At 34.7% G+C, this 19,031-nt stretch overlaps 1 long non-coding RNA gene across 2 annotated transcripts in view; it reads right to left on the reverse strand.

Moving 5' to 3' along the window:
- The window catches only part of LOC141491997 (uncharacterized), a 217,995-nt gene that overhangs the window by 80,951 nt on the left and 118,013 nt on the right, over positions 1-19,031 (reverse strand). The window contains exon 3 of one of the 2 annotated variants that reach the window (XR_012469831.1): positions 6,298-6,414. The exons of the other annotated variant lie outside the window; for it this stretch is intronic. This is a non-coding gene — a long non-coding RNA (uncharacterized LOC141491997). Of the gene's footprint in view, positions 1-6,297; positions 6,415-19,031 lie in introns of those variants that run through there. 2 annotated transcript variants of the gene reach the window in all.

The raw sequence follows: 19,031 nt of genomic DNA on the forward strand, positions 1-19,031 counted from the left end.
TCTATCATATAAAGGCAAATTACAAGATGAGTAAATACATCCAATTATAGCTTTAGTTCAAGTATCTGTCTTTTCTTCTCATATCCAAGATCTTGCCTTCCTAGAGGGGTAGGAGAATGGAGTGGGTATCCTTCTCACATTCCAGCATGGTGGCTTCAGGCAGATGACAGATAACTCCCATTTAATTCCTAGGCAAATCTGAGACCAGTTCTTTGGCCCAGACTACCTTTTGATGTTACTTCCCTGGTTATAATTAATAAAATAGTGATCCTGGAACAGATGTGACTAGCCATGAACTTTGAGAGTTCAACAAGTCTAGAACTGTTGGATTATTGAGTCAGAGGTGACTAGTGACTGCCCTGAAGAAGATCATTCATATCAAGGGAAAGGACTCATTCTCTGGCCTACCTTCTCAGAAGACAAGGACCTGGTAGGAACTTTTTGAATAATATAGGGACAAGATAAAAACTGTAATGTCATTCAACAATCCCACAAGCCCTTATATTTTAATAGTTTAAGACTCGAGATCTTGAGAGACTATAATAGAAGGTAAAGGTTACAATTTTAAGTCTTTTTCAATGAGCACTTGTGAGGATTTTTATTAAGCTTCCCTTTTAGGGTGAGAAAATAAATTGTCCTCTAGCTACTGTGTCTTATATGATGAATACACACTACTCCTCCCTTTTGAGGAGTCTCGAGATATGAGTTAAACATATGTTTTAAGTAATTTTCCTCAGCCCAGGATGTAAGTGTAAAAAGACAAGATATTCAAGAAAAAAAAAAGCTTAGTTCTGCTTAGAATAGTCAGTGAACCTGATCTATATGCATGGGTCTGGAGCTCACAGGGTCTCTTGGTAAAGAGGAAATATAGAACAATGAAACAACCTCCTGGTCGCAGAAGAAGTTTGTTTTCGTTAAGTTACTCTCTAGGTCTGAGAAAACTGCTTCTTCAGTTATTGAAAAAATTGACATGTAATTGTTGAACTACTGGCAGTGATCTTTTGAAAATTTCAGTGAATAAGGAAAGTACTATAGCCTTTAATATGGGAAAATATCACAATTTTCAAAGAGGGAAGATAATGAATTCTGAAAACTCTAGTTAGTGAACTAGATTTTGATATATAGCAAAATGATAAAATATTCATTAATGTATGATCAGTAAATATCTGGGAAAAAAAAGAAGTGGTAACCACAAAGAACCAATGTGACTTTATCAAGTATAGCTCTTATTAGAACATCATTTCATTTTAATTTGGGCTACTAGACTGATCAATGAGGGAAAATGCTATACTATCATTTATACAAATATCATCAAAATATTTGACATTCATTCTAATACTTAGAAAATTAAGAGAGGAATTGGATTTGGGACTCATTTAATAGATAGACTAAATGAATAGACATTAGTGGTTTGTTGGCAACTAAGTAGTAGGCTTACAATGGGTATTCAAGAAAGACTAGCACCTCTGGTATGAGGACTGAAAAGCCCCTTTTAGGACTACTTTCCTCTTTGATGTCCACATGAGACACACATAACTTTCACTTTTGTCTCCAAGAACCTGTAGACATACTCTGGTAAACCATTTTATGAAGTCAGTTGAAGTAGTCATCGTAGAGTTCTTAGAGTTAGGTTAACTATCCATAGCATCTAGAACCATCATCATTTGTCTTTATTCTGTCTTACCATTGGACAATGTTCATTTTGGAAGACAGAGTGAAACTGAGGACTCCATGCAATTTTGCCTCACTTAAATCCAATTCATTCAGAACTCAGAAGATATCAGCAGTACCATTTTACCATTTCTATTTCAAAGTCCTGTGACAACAGGCAAGTGATAAAGCAGCATATACTTATACTGGGAGCTATAGTCACAATCCTGCATACAGGCTGCCCAAGCAATAAGGTCATTTCCTCACTGGAAGCAGCAGTGGGGTTCAATGCCCCTCTGGGTGTCTGAGAAGCCCTTAGAAGGATCCTAGCTGGTGATCCCACCCTGCAGTCAAAATATAAAAAAAAAAATCTTCAGAGAAGATTCCAGTCACCATTGGTGCATGGAATGTGCACACATTCATAGACAACATAAGATACAAGAGACCTGAAAGATAAACAGCTCTTGTTGCAAGAAAATTCAACAGGTATCATATCTGAATAGCTGCCCTGAAGAAACCAAGGCTGGCAAATGAAGACTTTATTGCTGAAATTGTAACTACATACATGTTTTTTCTGGAGTGGTCACAGTGGAGGGGAACAACATGAAGCTGAGATCAGTTTACAATAAAAACTTATCTAGGGTCAGCTAGGTGGCAAAGTGAATAGAGCACTGGCCCTGGAGTTAGGAAGATCTGAGTTCAAATCTAGGCTCAGACACTTAATAATTACCTAGCTGTGTGGTCTTTGGCAAGCCACTTAACCCCATTGCCTTGCAAAACCCTAAAAAACAAAAAACTAATCAAGTCAGAATATCTATCAAAAGGAATGAATTACAATTAAATTGCCACTAGAAAGAAAACTCCATGCCATCATGCTCCCATAATAAAGAATCCTGATGAAGTCAAAGAAAAACCTTTTGTAGACCTGGATACCCTTATCATCAATGTACCAAAAGAAGAAAAGCTTATAAATCTGGGAGGCTTTAATGAAGGAATAGGCTCAGATTACCAAACAGGGTAGAGAGTCCTTGGGAAGAATAGAGTTGGAAACAGCATCAGCAATAATCATTTGCTACTGAAGACTTGTGTATCTCATAATTTTCTCATCACAAACAGTCTTTCATTCAATTAAAGACAATAAAACTTCCTGGATACACCCTCAGGGCAAACATTGGCATCTAACAGAGTAAGTGATTATAAGGAGAAGAGAGTCAGGATATAAGAATGAGGAAGGCAATGTGTTGTGTTAGAGTCCTGCATTGATCACAGATTCATTCTCTCCAAGCTGAATATTCACATTCAAACAAAAGTGGTGGTCCAAAGGCAAAGTGATTAGTGTCAGAAGAATTAATGTCAAGAGACTAGAGTACTTCTCTCAGAGGAAACAGTTTGTTGCTAACTTGGAAGAAAAGTTGGCAATAATGGAGCATAAAAGGAATGGGCAGTTTCAGAGATTTTATAAAAGCACTGCATTTGCCCATCTGGATCAGAACATGCAAAAATCAAGACTGGTTTGATGAAAATGATGGAGAAATACAGAAGCTGCTAAATGAAAAATGAGAAGTCCATAAGTTTTCCAGGAGGATAGCTCATCCATTTCTAAGAAGACAGCATTCAATTCCATCAAACCTAAAGTACAAGAAAAGCTTAGAGAATTTGAGACTTCTTGGCTCAGTAAGAAGGCAGATGAAATTTTATACAGATAGTAACAATTCAAATTGCTTTTATGATGCCCTGAAGGCTATTTATGGGTCAAGGTATATGGTCCATCTCAACCACATATTTATTAGTGATAGGGACAAGATTCTGGAGAAATGGACTGAACATTTCTATAGTGTTCTTAACAAACATATTAGTCAATGAAGAAACCACTGACTATTTACCACAAATGGAAGTCAGTCCAGCTCTAGCTGAAGCTTCAGCTGAAGAAACCTGATGCTGATTCTATTCCAGCTGATTTTTACTAGGTGGGGGGAGGGCAGGTTAGAATGTACCAAGTTGTTGATTGAGGTTCAAAGATGATCAAAAACCATTGTAGTTCCTACCATAGCTCTATGAGCAAGGAAGAATTGAAGCAACTCAAAGAAAATATGAGATATCTAAGTTTAGAAGAATGACCCCAGGTGTTCTCATGGACACTCTGAGCCTGACCTGCGGTAGAACTTTCTGTGCCCATATTGGACTGATCAGCCACAGTCAGATACACTGTGACTCATCTCTAATACCATGATGTCATTTTGGTCTTATTCAATAACAAAGGACAAAAATCACTACCACCACAAGTGTCCCAGAAATCTCTGGATGATTTTATAGTGTATAATTTTTTCTTAATCAATGACTTGAGTAATGGTACAAAGAGGCAACTTTGCTTATCAAATTTGCAGATGAAACAAAGTTTGGAGGGATATCTAAATACTTGATGAATTCAAAAAGATCTTGATATATTGGAACATTTGTTATTCCTAATCATAGGTTATATAAACAGCTTCATATCCCCATTATGGAGGGGATATTACTATACAGATCACTTGAATGATGGGGGTGAGAAGAGTAGATTGTAGCTGCAGTTCAATAGAGGCAATGGTATGATATTTAAGAAAAGTCAAGTTAAGCTTAACTGAAAGAGACAGTTTCCAGGATTCTGGAGACAAGTGTTTTGGTCAAAAAAAATCTGTAAAATTGTGCTCAGCACCACAATTTAGGAAGAACACTTAAAATCAGATAAATAACCAGAGGCAAGTGTATAGCATAGTGATGGATTAATGCCTACTCTAGTGTAGGTTCTATCTGATTTGACATAAATGGAACACTCAAAAGAGTAGAATTATTTGGTTCATTTTTACTCAGGGTGGACAAATATACATTGAGTCTGCTTCTCCATACCTTTCTGTTACCTTCAAAGGCTTTCTCTGAATACCTAGGTAGATGTGACCAGAATGTTAGTTCCATCAGATGAAGAGATTCTGAGCAATAGGCTGAGTAGCTTATGCAAAGGTCCATTTCTGTATCCCATATAATCCATCTGGAAGTGTGAAAATTCTTCATCAGCTTTTGCAAGTTGCATCATGTTCAAGTTAAATATCAACTGCATAATAATCTATGAAGATTATTGAAGGAATTGAGAGTGTTAAGCTATGAGAAGACTCAAAAGGAACATGATAACTATTGTCGAGTATTAGAAGAGCACAAATTATAAAACATTCATTTAGGTTGAATGTAAGGTGGGGAAAGCTTCTTCACAAAATTATCTATAAACATAATGTATTAATTTGGAAGTAGTAGGAGCCTGCTCTAGTCTTCAAGAAAGACTGTGTGACGGCTTGTAAGATATGATTCAGAGGAGGCATTATTGTAAAGATTGTGAGAGTTGAACTAGATGGTATCTGATATTCCTTTCCATTTCAGAAATTTTGTAATAATTAAAGTGGTATCACAGAGACAATAGGCTTTTGAATTAATTAGAACATTTGTAACTGTCCTGTTAATCAAACCCGTAGGAGGATTTGCCTGATGCAAAAGGGCTTCATCAGATTTGTGTAGAGACAGTCTTCTCAAGACTTTTCTCTCACAACTCTTGCTCCTGTTTGGAAAAGGTGACACCTTTTCAACATCTAAATGCAATCAGTGCTCTCTACCCCCCCCCCCACTGCCACTCCCCCCCCCACACACACACACACACATGAATATAATCAACATCGAAGTTGTTTGGACTTTTGGTTAAAATTCCTGTACTTTTGCCTTTAGGACTAGAAACACTGAAGGGTGAAAGCCAAAGCTAATGAGTGGATATCATGGACAATTCATTGCCTGTAAGAAAGGTTCACATCCTTATAAACTTATTTTTTTTTTATTAGCTATATCTTTAGAGGTATAGGCTATCCCTAGGGAAATACTTTCACTCTACTTATTCTGTATTCTGAAATGGGACTAGGGATACTCTCCCTTGTTATTGACTCATGGACATTGATTCTACAAAGTTTTTCAAAAACAGTTTACATACAAAAGATTCTGGTAATTTCCTATTATGTCTGTAGGGAGCAAACATTACAGAAGGATCTTAAAAATGCAAAACAAACTATAGTTTTAGAAATAGTAACATTTCAACTATAAGTACAAGCAGGCAGTAGACTATAAGAAGTCTAGGAAAAAAAGAAGAGCAATAGCATGCCAATATTCCAATTGCTCTGTTCCACAGAAATTGTTTAACAGTGGAGTCTGCAAAGCACAAAAGTCTGATAATCCTTCAACAAGTATCCTTTTTATTTATTTTTGGTGTCACCAAAAGAGTTTTCTACTGGGAAGCAAATTCCCTGACTCAATGGAATGGAGATTCTGATCCCCTTGTTGTGAACTTTTTTTTGTTCAATTAGGTGAAACAGGCATTTATTGAACATCTATTATGTGTATGGCCCTGGGATATACAAAAAAGAAACATTAAATGATTATTGCTCTTGAGGTGTTTATATGTAAAAAAAACTAGAATTAACTATTTATAAATCAACCTTTTGTGGCAAGTTTTGTCAATATAATCAAATCTATAGATGAACGTTTAAAAATAAGCTACTTTCTATGAAACCTAAGGGTGATATCTGAATCATGCTGACCCCACCAATATATAAGGATAAAAACCTTATCCTACTATCAGATTAGAAACCATGACGATTATTCTTCAGAATAGAGTGGTGGTCAATTTTGGAGGCCACTTTTAACCTTGAAGTCTCTGACAAAAGTAATGACCAAGGTAAGATCTCAATTTACTTGTATCTAGTGAGAATTTGAAAAGATAAGAATGATTAGGACCCCCTTGTAAATGAAGAGTTCACTTAGATTTTCCTAGCATTCAACTTATTCCTGTAGAGTGTGACCAGAAATTAATTAACAACTAGTTTAGTTACCAATAAGGTAAATCACAACTTCAGCTATGACTACTTTACTCTTTCATACTTCCCATTATAGTACTTTATCTACATCCATACTTGAAATCTTCCATCCCTAGCTTATTTTGTCTACCAAGCAATACCCCTTCAAGATGTCTATTATGGATCAACAGAAACAAAACCATCCTCAAAATTTTTCTACTTTCCTGGCCAACCTGGTACATTATCAGGCCTTTCAAATCAAAGTATGAGTTCTCACTACCATAAATAGTCGTGAATTTGGTTTCAGTTCTCTGATTAGGTGATCAAGAAATATAAAATTAAGGGGTGGCTAGGTAGCATAGTCGATAAAAGCACCGGCCTTGGAGTCAGGAGTACCTGGGTTCAAATCCGGTCTCAGACACTTAATAATTACCTAGCTGTGTGGCCTTGGGCAAGTCACTTAACCCCACTTGCCTTGCAAAAACCTAAAAAAAATAAATAAAATTAGCAAAACTAATTTTGGTGGCAAACTGGAGCTGATCAGTCAAGAAAAGAACACAGGTATCTGATTCTTTTTTTCGTTGTCCAACTGAGAAATTGATTGATATACTGGGTTTATAATTATTATCTTATTTGATCTTCACAAAGATGCTGGAAGGTAGATGCTATTATTATTCCTATTTTACAATTAAGTAAAGTAAGACAAATATAGCTTTTAGTGGCTTGCCTGGGGTCACATTGCAAGGAAATAGCTGAAGCCATATTTGAACTCAAGTATTGGTAGAAACTATCCATTTATCTATCTATATAACTATCTATCTGTCTGTCTGTCTATCTTTCTAGCTAACTAGCAATAGATCTGTCTTTCTACATGCATACACAGCTGTGTGAATACATGTGTGCATGTATACACATATGAGTATATGTATGCATTATTATGTATGGGGATAAAAACCCTAGTAGAGTGTGATCATGTTTTTTTTTCATGGGCTCTACTTCTGCTGGTACACATCCTTTATGTCTTTGGCCTTGGGCATTGCTTATTTGTCATACTTTTTTTCACTCTAGATTTTCTCTCCTAGGAATATGAGACTACTAGGTTTGTATTTTCTTTTCTGCTTAATAATTTTGGTATAAATGGAAGAGTAGTGTAAGTCCAGTAAATTGTCAAGAGGATTGCTGTTCTATTTTATTAACAATGTACTTAGTCTGAGGAGGGACCAAGTTGTTTTGAAGAGAAATATGAAAAGTAATAGGATGCATTGACTTCCTGCTGGAGGCCCTACAAAGCCACAATTTTTTTTGTCATTCACTGTTACTTTACATCTTTATGTTTCAAATGCCTTAGGTTATTCCCTAGAGTTTTGAATTTATTTATTTATTCAGTACTTTATAATGTCAAAAAAGGGAAGCGAGGGGAACCCTTAAATTCAAACCTCTCTTTGTTAGAATAAAAGAATAAAAATCCCACAGAACTCATTCTTCATGGTAAAATTGTTTGCCCCCATAAACTGAGACTCACAACAAAGAACTATGCACATCTCATCTCCCTCTGTCCCTAACAGTTTCCGTTTCTAAGAAACCACTACAAAGTTCTTTTTCCAGTTATTAGAGAAAGTACAAAAGATTAAATGCTCTGAGGCAGTTCAGCGTTTTTTTCTTAAAGTTTCTCCTGAATAACTAATACAGAATTTAATGTGAGTTTCAATTTGGTGATTCTGTTATAGACATAAAAAAGATGAATTGTACTTGAATATATTGTAAAAATATTTGAAGGTGTAATTTACAAAGGAATCATTTAAAAACAAATATATAAATGTATTTATATATAAATATGTATCTTTTCATATTCCAGTGATTCCAGATTCATGACAACATAACAGTATGTTCATCAACAACATAATCACATACACTTAAAAGAAACTGCAGAGAAGAGTGAAGCCCCTACCTTTTCAATTCTTCAGAAAAATTACCCTGCTTTAGCTCCAGGGAAAGAAATTTTGATTTGTATTTCTTACATAATGAAGCCAGTTACTGATTACAAAGTTACCATATAACATGTTTCTGTACAAGATTAGAATTTGCTGGCAAACAAAAGAATTTAAATGAAGTTGAATGTACATGATTGGTTTGGTCATTTTATTAATAAAAATGATACTTTTACTTCTTTATGGTACAATACCAGCAGTATTATGCACAATTACCAATAATATTCCAGGGATTTTTTTTTTATTGAGAAGACAGTAATTTTTTCAAAGTATTTATATGGTAATTTTTGAAAACAAATAAAGAAAAAAGGGATATCAGTGAATTTTAAATTAAGCAGATATTTTTCTCTGTACTTCTTAATTTCTAACAATTTTTTTTCCAATAGAATTTTAGTGTCAAAGAAATAAAAAATAGCCCATGTAAGAGAGGTAAGCAAGGAAATTCTACTCCATATCTGTTTCTCATTCTCTTTATCTAGGAAGCAAATGTTATTTATTAATTAGGGTGGAGTGATATAAGAACTGTAGTTTAGAAAAATTAGATTGTCAAATATATGAAGGATGGATTGGAGTGAAGAAAATAGTTGTCCTTGAGCATCAGTAGAAAGACTATTGAACTAAGTCTGGGAAAGGGCTGAAAGCAGGCTGCTGGCTATTTGAATAGAGAGAGGGGGTAACACTCTATGAGATGTTGAAAAAGAAACAAGATTTGACAATTGATTGGTTATGTGGAATTAGTAAGAAAGAGTCAAGAATAATACTTAGGTTGTGAACATGAGTTACTCGAAGAATAGTGTGACCTTTATAGTATTATGAAAGTTCAGAAGAGGAATGAATTTGAGGGGAAAGATAAAAGATCTTATTTGAACATGGTGTGTTTTAATTGCCTATAGAATATCCATTTCCATCCTGTCCAATGTTGATATAGGACTAAAAGTTAAGGAAAAAAATGAAGTCTAGATAAGTAGATTTAAGAATCATATCCTAGGGAAAGTAGGTAGCCTAGTGGATAGAGCACTGGCTCTGGAGTCAGGATGACCTGAGTTCAAATCCAGCCTCAGACACATAATTGTCTAACTGTATGACCTTGGGCAAGTCACTTAATCCCATTGCGTTAAATTAAAAAAAAAAGAATCATATCCTTAGTAACAAAAACTGAACAATGGGGAATAGATGGTATAACTAAGTGAATGAGAAAAGAGAAAAAAAAGAAGATGGTTCAGGATAAAGACATGGGAAATATTCATTTTTAATGGGTCTGAGATGGATAAAGACCCAACAAAGAAGGATAAGAAGAAACTTCTGATAAGCAGAAGGAGAAACATAAGAGAAGAGTGGCACCAAAGTCTAAAGGAGAGAGTATACCCTGGTGGTCAACAGTATCACATGCTACAGAAAAACTTAAAAGGATAAGGAGAGAAGAAAAGTCACCTGGTAGTTAAGAGATCATTAGTTTTGTGTAATAAAATCAATACTGCCAAAATTAGAAGGAAAACAGAAAGCTGGGAAACAATCCTCACAATCAAGAGTTCTGATTAAGGTCTCATTTCTAAAATTATTGCATCAAATTTAAAAAATCACAAGTTATTAACCATTTGATAAATGGTCAAAGCATATGGACAGACAGTTTTCAAATGAAGAAATTAAAGCTATATATAATCATATGAAAAAATGCTCCAAATAACTATAGATAAAAGAAATGCAAATTAAAACACCAATGAGGTATCATCTCATATCTATTTGATTAGCCAAGATAAGAAAAAGAGAAAATGATCAATGTTGGAGAACTTGTGGCAGAATTAGGACATTGAAGCATTGCTGGTAGTGTTATGAATGGATCCAACCTTTCTGGAGAGCAATATGGAACTATGTCCAAAGAACAATGAAAGTGCTCATACCATTTGACCCGGCAACTGTAATTCTAGGTCTATATGCAGAAGAAATTATAAAAAATGGTATAAGTCTGACATTTTTCAAAATATTCATAGCAGTTGCTTTTGTATTGACAAAGAATTGGAAATTGAGAGGATGCCCATTAATTGGGGAATGGTTAAGCAAGTTATGGTACATGGATACTATGGAATACTATTGTTCTATAAGAAACCATAATTGGTCGGACTCTAGAGAAGCATGGAATGACTTAAGGGGATCTGATGCTGAGTGAAGGGAGTAGAATCAAGAGAACAATATACTTATCAACCACAACACTATGAGATGAACAAACTTGAAGGAAGTATCTGCTATCAGCAGTCCAGAGAGCTAGGACAACTGTATTTGATTGGTTATGGACTATATTATCCCCAAACAGAGGAAGAGAAACAATAAAAAACACAATTAAAAAACCCTTCCAAACCTGATGAACACTTTATAAAAATTATCTCTTATATATCTCTTTCCCTTAATACTAATTCCTCATGCCAAAATTACTAATTTGTAAATATGTTAACAAAATATGTTTGCAAAATGCTAACCTGAATTTTCCCTGCTGAGGGGAGCAGTATGGGAAGGATGTAGGGAACTTTTTTAACTTGGAAATATTCTTGTACATATGGATGAAAATAAATAAATAAATTTTTAAAAAGAGATTGTTAGTAACATTGAACAAAACCATTTCAGTCGAATGATTGTTCAGAAAGTAAATTGCAGTTGGTTTAGAAGGCAGTGAGAGAAGTGAAGCTGAAGCACTGATTGTAGATGACTATTTCAAGTATTTAAACAAAGCATAAGGAGAGATTTTAAAAAATACCTGGGATGGTAGGCTGTAGTAGGATAATTTTTTTAAATTTATCTACTTATTTTGAAATTTACAATTTTTCCCTGATCTCACTTTGCCCCTCACCCCCCCCTGCAGAAGTCAATCTGTTAGTCTTTACATAGTATCCATGATATACAATGGTCTAAGTTGAATGTGATGAGAGAGAAACCATATCCTTAAGGAAAAAAATAAAGTATAAGAGCAAAATTACATAATAAGTTAATGGGTTTTTTTGAAATTAAATGTAATAGTTCTTTCTCTGGATACAGATGATATTCTCCATCTCAGATACCCGCCAAATTGTGCCTGATTGTTGCACTGATGGAATGACCAAGCCCATTAAGTTTGATCATCACCCCATGTTCCTGTTAGGATGTACAATGTTCTTCTGGTTCTACTCATATCGTTCAGCATTAGTTCATGCAAATCCTTCCAGACTTCCCTGAATTATCATCCCTCCTGCTTTCTAATAGAACAATAGTTATATAACATCCATATACCACAGTTTGTGCAGCTATTCCCCAATTGATGGACATTCACTCAATTTCCAATTATTTTCCACCACAAACAGGGCTTCTAGGAATATTTTTGTACAGGTGATGTTTTGACCTTTTTTCATGATCTCTTCATGGTCTAAACCCAATAGTGGCTTTTTCTGTATCAAAGGGTATGCCCATTTTTATTGCCCTTTGGGTGTAATTCCAAATTGCTTTCCAGAAAGGTTTGATGAGTTCATAGCTCCACCAGCAATGAATTAGTGTCCAAGATTTCCCACATCCCTTCCAAGCCTTCTGGTCATATTGGCCAGTCTGAGAGATGTGAAGTGGTACCTCAGAAATGCTCTAATTTGCATTTCTCTAATAATTAGTTATTTAGAGCAATTTTTATATGACTATGGATCACTTTGATTTCCTTATCTGTAAATTCCCTTTGCATATCTCTTGATCATTTTTCAATAGGGGAATACTTTGTTTTTTTTTTTCACAAATTTGACACAGTTCTCTACATATTTTAGAAATGAATCCTTTGTCAGAAATACTAGCTGTAAAGATTGTTTCCCATTTCTTTTGATCTTGATTACAATGATTTTGTCTGTGCAAAAGCTTTTTAAGTTAATATAATCAAAATTTTCTAGTGTGTTTTTAATGACGTTCTCCATCTCTTCCATGGTCATAAACTGCTTCCATTTCCATAGATCTGACAGGTAAACTATTCCTTTATCTCCTAGTTTGCTTATAATATTTTTTATCTCTAAATCCTGTATCCATTTTGACCTTACCTTGATTTAGGATGTGAGGTGTTGGTCTAATCCAAGTTTCTGCCATACTAACTTCCAATTTTCCCAACAGTTTTTATTGAAGAGAGAGTTTTATCCCAAAAGCTGAACTCTGGATTTATCAAACACCAAATTACTATAAGAATTTCCTGCTATTGCACTTATTCCACTGATTGATCAACTACTCTATTTCTTAGCCAGTTTTGATGACTGATGCTTTATAATATAATTTTAGATCTGGTAGGCCTAAGCCACCTTCTTTTGCACTTTTTTGCATTAAATCCCTCAAAATTTTTGACATTTTATTTCTCCATGTGAATTTACTAACAATTTTTTCTAACTCATTAAAGTAATTTTTTGAAATTTTGATTGGTAGAGCATTAAATAAATAGTTTAACTTAGGTAGAATTGTTATTTTTATTATATTAGCTTGGCCTATCCATGAGCAGTTGATATTTGCCCCGTTATTCTGATTTTATTTGCATGTGAAGTTTTTTGTAATTGTTTTCAAAAAGTTCCTGAGTCTACCTTGCCAGATAGACTCCCAAGTAATTTTTAATTGTCTGAAGTTACTTTGAATGGGATTCTTGTTCTAAGTTTTTCTGCTGTATCTTGATAGTCAACATTGATTTATGAGGTTTTATTTTCTATCTGGAGACTTTGCTAAAGTTGTTAATTATTTCTAGTAGTTTTTGAGATTTTTTTTTGGATTCTCTAGGTATTCCATCAGATCATCTGCAAAGAACAAGAGTTTTGTCTCTTCCATCCCAATTCTAATTCCTTCCATTTCTTTTTCTAATTTATTGCTGAATATTACAATTCTAACACAATATTAAATAGTAGTGGGGATAGTGGGCATCCTTGTTTCACTCCTGATTTTATTGGGAATGCTATAGACTATTGGACCCCAAATCTTTCAGAATACTCCCTTCATTTGTGTAGTTTCTTTTTGACATTGAGAGTACAGTCTAAAGCTGGGAGTTCCATCACTACGTACTGAATATACCTGATCAGTCTAATTCCAGTCATTATGCTGATCATCAACTATGGCAGAATGGTCAAAAATAATAGGGGAAGACTGAAGTGATGTACTATCATTCTGTCAGCCTTCTCCAGGGCTTCCTCCAAGTTTCATGTACATCCTACCATGTTTATCAGTTGATTATTAGCCAGATTCAAATATCTTATAAAAGAGTTATTTACTCTAGTAGCATAGTTAGAAAAGGTTATTTAAAATACATTTTTTTAAAGTTTTTGCAAGGCAAACAGGATTAAGTTGCTTGCCCAATTATTAAGTGTCTGAGGCTGGATTTGAACTCAGGTACTCCTGACTCCAAGGCAGGTGCTCTATCCACTGCGCCCCCTAGCCACCCTAGGTTATTCAAAATATTTCCCCTATTCCTCCCCAAAAAAGAAAAAAAAAAACTGTCACACTTTTCTGAATGCACTTTCCAAGGGAAAGTAGACTGAGACTTAAGAATGCATCTGTGAGGGGCAGCTAGGGGGCGCAGTGGATAGAGCACCAGCCCTGGAGTTAAGAGTACCTGAGTTCAAATCCAATTGCAGACACTTAATAATTACCTAGCTGTGTGGCCTTGGGCAAGCCACTTAACCTCGTTTGCCTTGCAAAAAAATAAAAAAATAAAAAGAGTGCATCTGTGACAAATGAGTAAGTCAACTTATAGAAATACATTTGCTAAAATCTTCAAGATATCCCCTTAGATTTGGAGAAGCTTTTATAAAGGGCTTTTCAATTGTACAACCTTTACTTGACTTTTCATGGATATGCTGATATAAGCTAATAAGTAATGCTGTTAGGGAAGAAGAAAAGGTCTCTGGATCTATAAGATATATAAAGTCTTTCTCATGGGAAGGGGTGGGGATCAGAGGAGACAAGGGTGTATTTCTTCTCCCCCAGTTGATTTCTTCTTAGTGATTTAATTTGTATGCTCTTTCTTCTACATTTAATCAAGTATCTTGAATTGTAACACATACATACACACACACACACACACACACACACACAAACACACACAAACATATAGGTTATTATCAAATTTTCAATAGTTGAAACCAGAAAAAAGAAAAATTAATATATGAAATGTTCTTTGCAAACTTTAAAGCACTATGCAAATATTAGCTATTGTCATTATTTTTCTTTTTTGTTTTTATATCAAAATGTTCATATTATTTATATTTATCAAGGCATCATACAAATTAAATTTAAAAAGTCAAAAAATCCAAATGATGACTTAAATACTATGAACTAAGGGAATAAATGCTTCCACATATTCTAGTGTAGTTCTGAAAAAAAAATCTAGAATTGACTATTAAATGGATGATTTGTGAATTCTGAGAACCAGTGGAAAATTCATTCTTTCTTTCAATAAACCTTTATTAGTCTATTGGGTTTTTTAGATTTTTTTTTTTTGCAAGGCAAACGGAGTTAAGTGGTTTGCCCAAGGCCACACAGCTGGGTAATTAGTAAGTGTCTGAGGTCGGATCAGAACTCAAGTACTCCTGACTCCGGGACTGGTGTTCTATCCACTGCGCCACCTAGCCTCCCCCAACATAATTTATTTTTAGTAAATCCATTCTTTTCTGATGAGGTTATAATTTGTAGATTAGTCAAATGCCATAGATATTATGTATCTCAATTTCAGCAAGATATTTGATTTTAGCAGCGATATTCTTGTAGACAAAAACATTAACATGCACTAGATGATAACAGAGATAGGAGAATTTATATAGTAGTATGTTTATTAATGGATCCATATCTATCAGGAATGGAGTATTTAGTGATGTCATATGGCTCTACCCTTAGTACCATGTTTTTAATTGTTCTTCAATAGTTTGAGTGAAGAAATGGAATTTTTGACTATCAAATGCATGGTTAATAAAGGCACTGGAAGGATTGGAAATATAATTAATGATAGAATCATAATTCCATATTATGATTTGTCCAGATGGAACAGTGAATGGAGACCACTATTAAATTTACAGGGATAACTAAAAAATCCTCCACTTATTCTTTTTAAATGACTTTTTGTCAAATAGGATGTAAGAACTCTATTTTTATCACTAAATTGATATGTAAACATGAGCAGATACCAATACTATGGGCTTCAACATCAGTCACAGGGAAATTAGCACAGGGAAATGATGCAATTATTTTCCTTACTGAACTCAGAGGTCACACACTTTGGGGCAGGAAAGACATAGTGCATAATACATATAATGCCACCCATATACAATATGAACTGTCTTTGCCACAACTTGGGGATAGCCTTTATGACATTTGCAATGGAGAATATCTAAATCCAGGTGCTAAACCATTCCTCAAGCACCCCCTTTGCCCTCGTTCACCAGAAAGGTGAGTTCTTCCTTTCTCCTTCTTTACTTTCTCCTTGGCTAGAGGTAAGTGCTCTGTCTGTCTCTGTCTCTCTTTCTCTGTATCTATCTTTCTGTCTCTGCCTCTCTGTCTGTATGTCTCTCCATCCACCTGTCTGTCCATCTGTCTCTCTGCCTCTCTCTGTCTCTCTGTCTCTCTCTTTCTTTCTCTGTCTCTTTGTCTCTCTGTCTCTCTGTCTGTCTCTGTCTCTCTGTCTCTCTGTCTCCCTGTCTCTCTCTCTCTGCCTGTCTTAACTTTTTCTCTTTAACAATATCTCTCTGTCTCTTTTCTCTCTCGCCTAAGCTTTTCTTTTCACTTTTTAGCTTGACTCCTTCTTCCCCAACTTGTTACCCCTCCTTTAAACATCTCACCATCTTGCTGCCTCTCCAGAGTGCTTCACCTGTGAACTTTATGTAACAACATGGGAACTTTGCAATTACTGGTGAATTAAAATTTAGCCCTTCTTAACTCTAGGATTAGGTGTTCATTCTATCTGTGTGTTTTTCACTTATAATAACTCAAAATTTAAGCCCCCTTTCCCTGAGGACAGCATTTTCCTTCATCAAAATGACATGTTTAGAGTAGATGACCTCTTAGATCCTTCCTAAGTCTACAAATCTATGATTCTAGTTAATATGAAAATATGCTAAATGTATTTACATCTTCCTGTGTTCAAATGTGACCTCAAACACTTACTAGCTATGTGACCCTAAGTCACTTAGTCCTGTTTTTCTCAATTTCCTTATCTATAAAATGAGCTAGAGAAGGAAATAGGGGTCTCAGAGTTGGACATGAGAAACTATTGAACTATTGAATATTGCTATTACTATAATATTACTATATTGAATATTACTATTGAATATTACTTACTTGACTCAAAAGTTAATATGTCCTAACAATAAGACTTGACTTCTAAAATGTTAAGTACTATGGAAATACGGATTGATGAAAATAATCTCACAGTACCCCCTAAATGATCAAGGAATGTATCAAGTGTTATGCTGCATTTTGAGTGCCAAAACTTAAGAGAACACTGCAAAATGAAACATTGTCAGCTTTAGAAGATGGTAAATAGGTTTATGAGTGGTCTGGAAATCTTATCGTGTTGGAATAGGTGGAAGGAAATGAGGATGTTTAGCTAAATGAAAAGAAAACTTAACAACTGAACCTATCTTCAAATACTGGAAAGGCTACCAGATAGTTCTTAGATATTATTTTTATTTTTAAAAATTTTTATTTATTTAAGGCAATGGGGTTAAGTCACTTGCCCAAGGTCAAACAGCTAGGCAGTTATTAAATATCTGAGGTCTCATTTGAACTTGGGTCCTCCTGACTCCGGGGCCTGTGCTTTATCTACTCTGCCACCTAGCTGCCCCCAGATAATATTTTTCTATTAGAGGAACAATTATACATTACTCCATCACTTTCAATCTGGTTTGTAATGTCAACACTAGACCTAAAATTTTCTTTCCAAACTAAGTGTTAAATGATCTCATATTTTATGGTCTTTTCTCATTCCTAATTCTATTTCTACTTCTACCAGCTTTTGATACTTCTGCCTATCCATTAGCCTTGGTACTATCTTCCTCTTTGGCTTCTATGGTGGTAAAGGTAAAATCATGTAATATGCACACATAAACACATGCAAACACACACACACACACACACACACACACACACACACAAATACACACACCCACACAATAAACTCCTATCTCCAGGAGCAAATAAAAACCCTTTGTTTGGTTTTCAAAGCTCTTTATAACTTATCCTCCTCTTGCCTTTCTTATGACAAATTATCACCAACCCTGGCCTCCTGTCTGTTTCGTGTACAAGACAATCCATTTTCTTGTCTCTAGATTTTTTTTAAATATTCCCCCATACCCAGAATGCTTTCTCTCCTCTTCCCCAATTTCCTATAATTTCCAAATAAATCACATCTTTTACAGGATGTCTTTCCTAATACCAATTAAAACATCTATGTTAATTATTTCCTATTCATCCTTTATCTGTATATAACTTGTTTGTTATTTGTTCTTGGGTTGTCTCCCACATTAGACTGTAAGCTCAGGGACTGCTTTTTGCCTCCATTTATATCCCCAGCATTTAGCATAATTTCAGACAAATAGTTGGTACTTAATAAATGTGTATCGATTGAATGACTGATTTCTCCTTATTCTCTTCTTCCCTGTCTCCTTTGAGGAATCTTTATCCAATTCCTATACTAAATGTGTGAATAAGCCTTAGAGTCCTTCCATGGACCCTCCTCATTTTTCTCTATATACTCTCTCATTAGTGTATACCATTATATCTCCATTATCTTTTTCATGAGTTCAATTATAGTACTAAGACATTTGACTTCCTAATGCAAATATCTAAGTTTTAATCCATCCAGTCAGTTTTCTATTGTCAAGTTCACATTGAGCATTATTATCTCAAAATCAATTTTAACATTACCATGTTTTTCATTGCTATACCATTGTTTTTTATAACCAACTCTAAAGTTGTCATATATTATGCCATTTTTTCCTCTAATATTTTTTCTTCTGTTTAGATTTGATTCTTCTTTCACAACATGATCAATATGGATCTAAGTTCAGCAAAGTTCTACATGTAAAGACTATAGTAAATTGCTTTCTGTCAGGGGGAGGGAGGAGGGAAGAGAGAGACAGAGAAAAATGTAAAACTCAAAACCTTGCCAAAAATGATTGGTGAAAACTACCATTGAATGCAGTGGGAAAAACAAATAAAATTATTTAAATTTTAAAAAAAAAATAAATCTATCACCAAAATAACTCTTTTATTTATCCCTTTCTCTCTGATTACATGACTACTACTTTAGTTCAGCTTCTCATCACTATTCAGCATAACTATAATAGCCTCCTAAGTGGCTTCTTTGATTCCATCACCTCCTCTCCCAATTTACCTCACATTTGCCTACCTAGATTATCTTTATATACTTGAATATGTCACTGGTCTTCTTTCCTATTTCTTTCAAGAGTACTACCATGCTACCAGGTGCCTAAGTTTGCAATTCTTGACTCCTCACTTTCTCTTATTTCCTATATGAAATCTGTTGCCAAGGCCTATCAATTTTACTTTTTAAAGTCTC

This window comes from Macrotis lagotis, chromosome 6, assembly GCF_037893015.1.
Source record: "Macrotis lagotis isolate mMagLag1 chromosome 6, bilby.v1.9.chrom.fasta, whole genome shotgun sequence".
Lineage (NCBI taxonomy): Eukaryota > Metazoa > Chordata > Mammalia > Peramelemorphia > Peramelidae > Macrotis > Macrotis lagotis.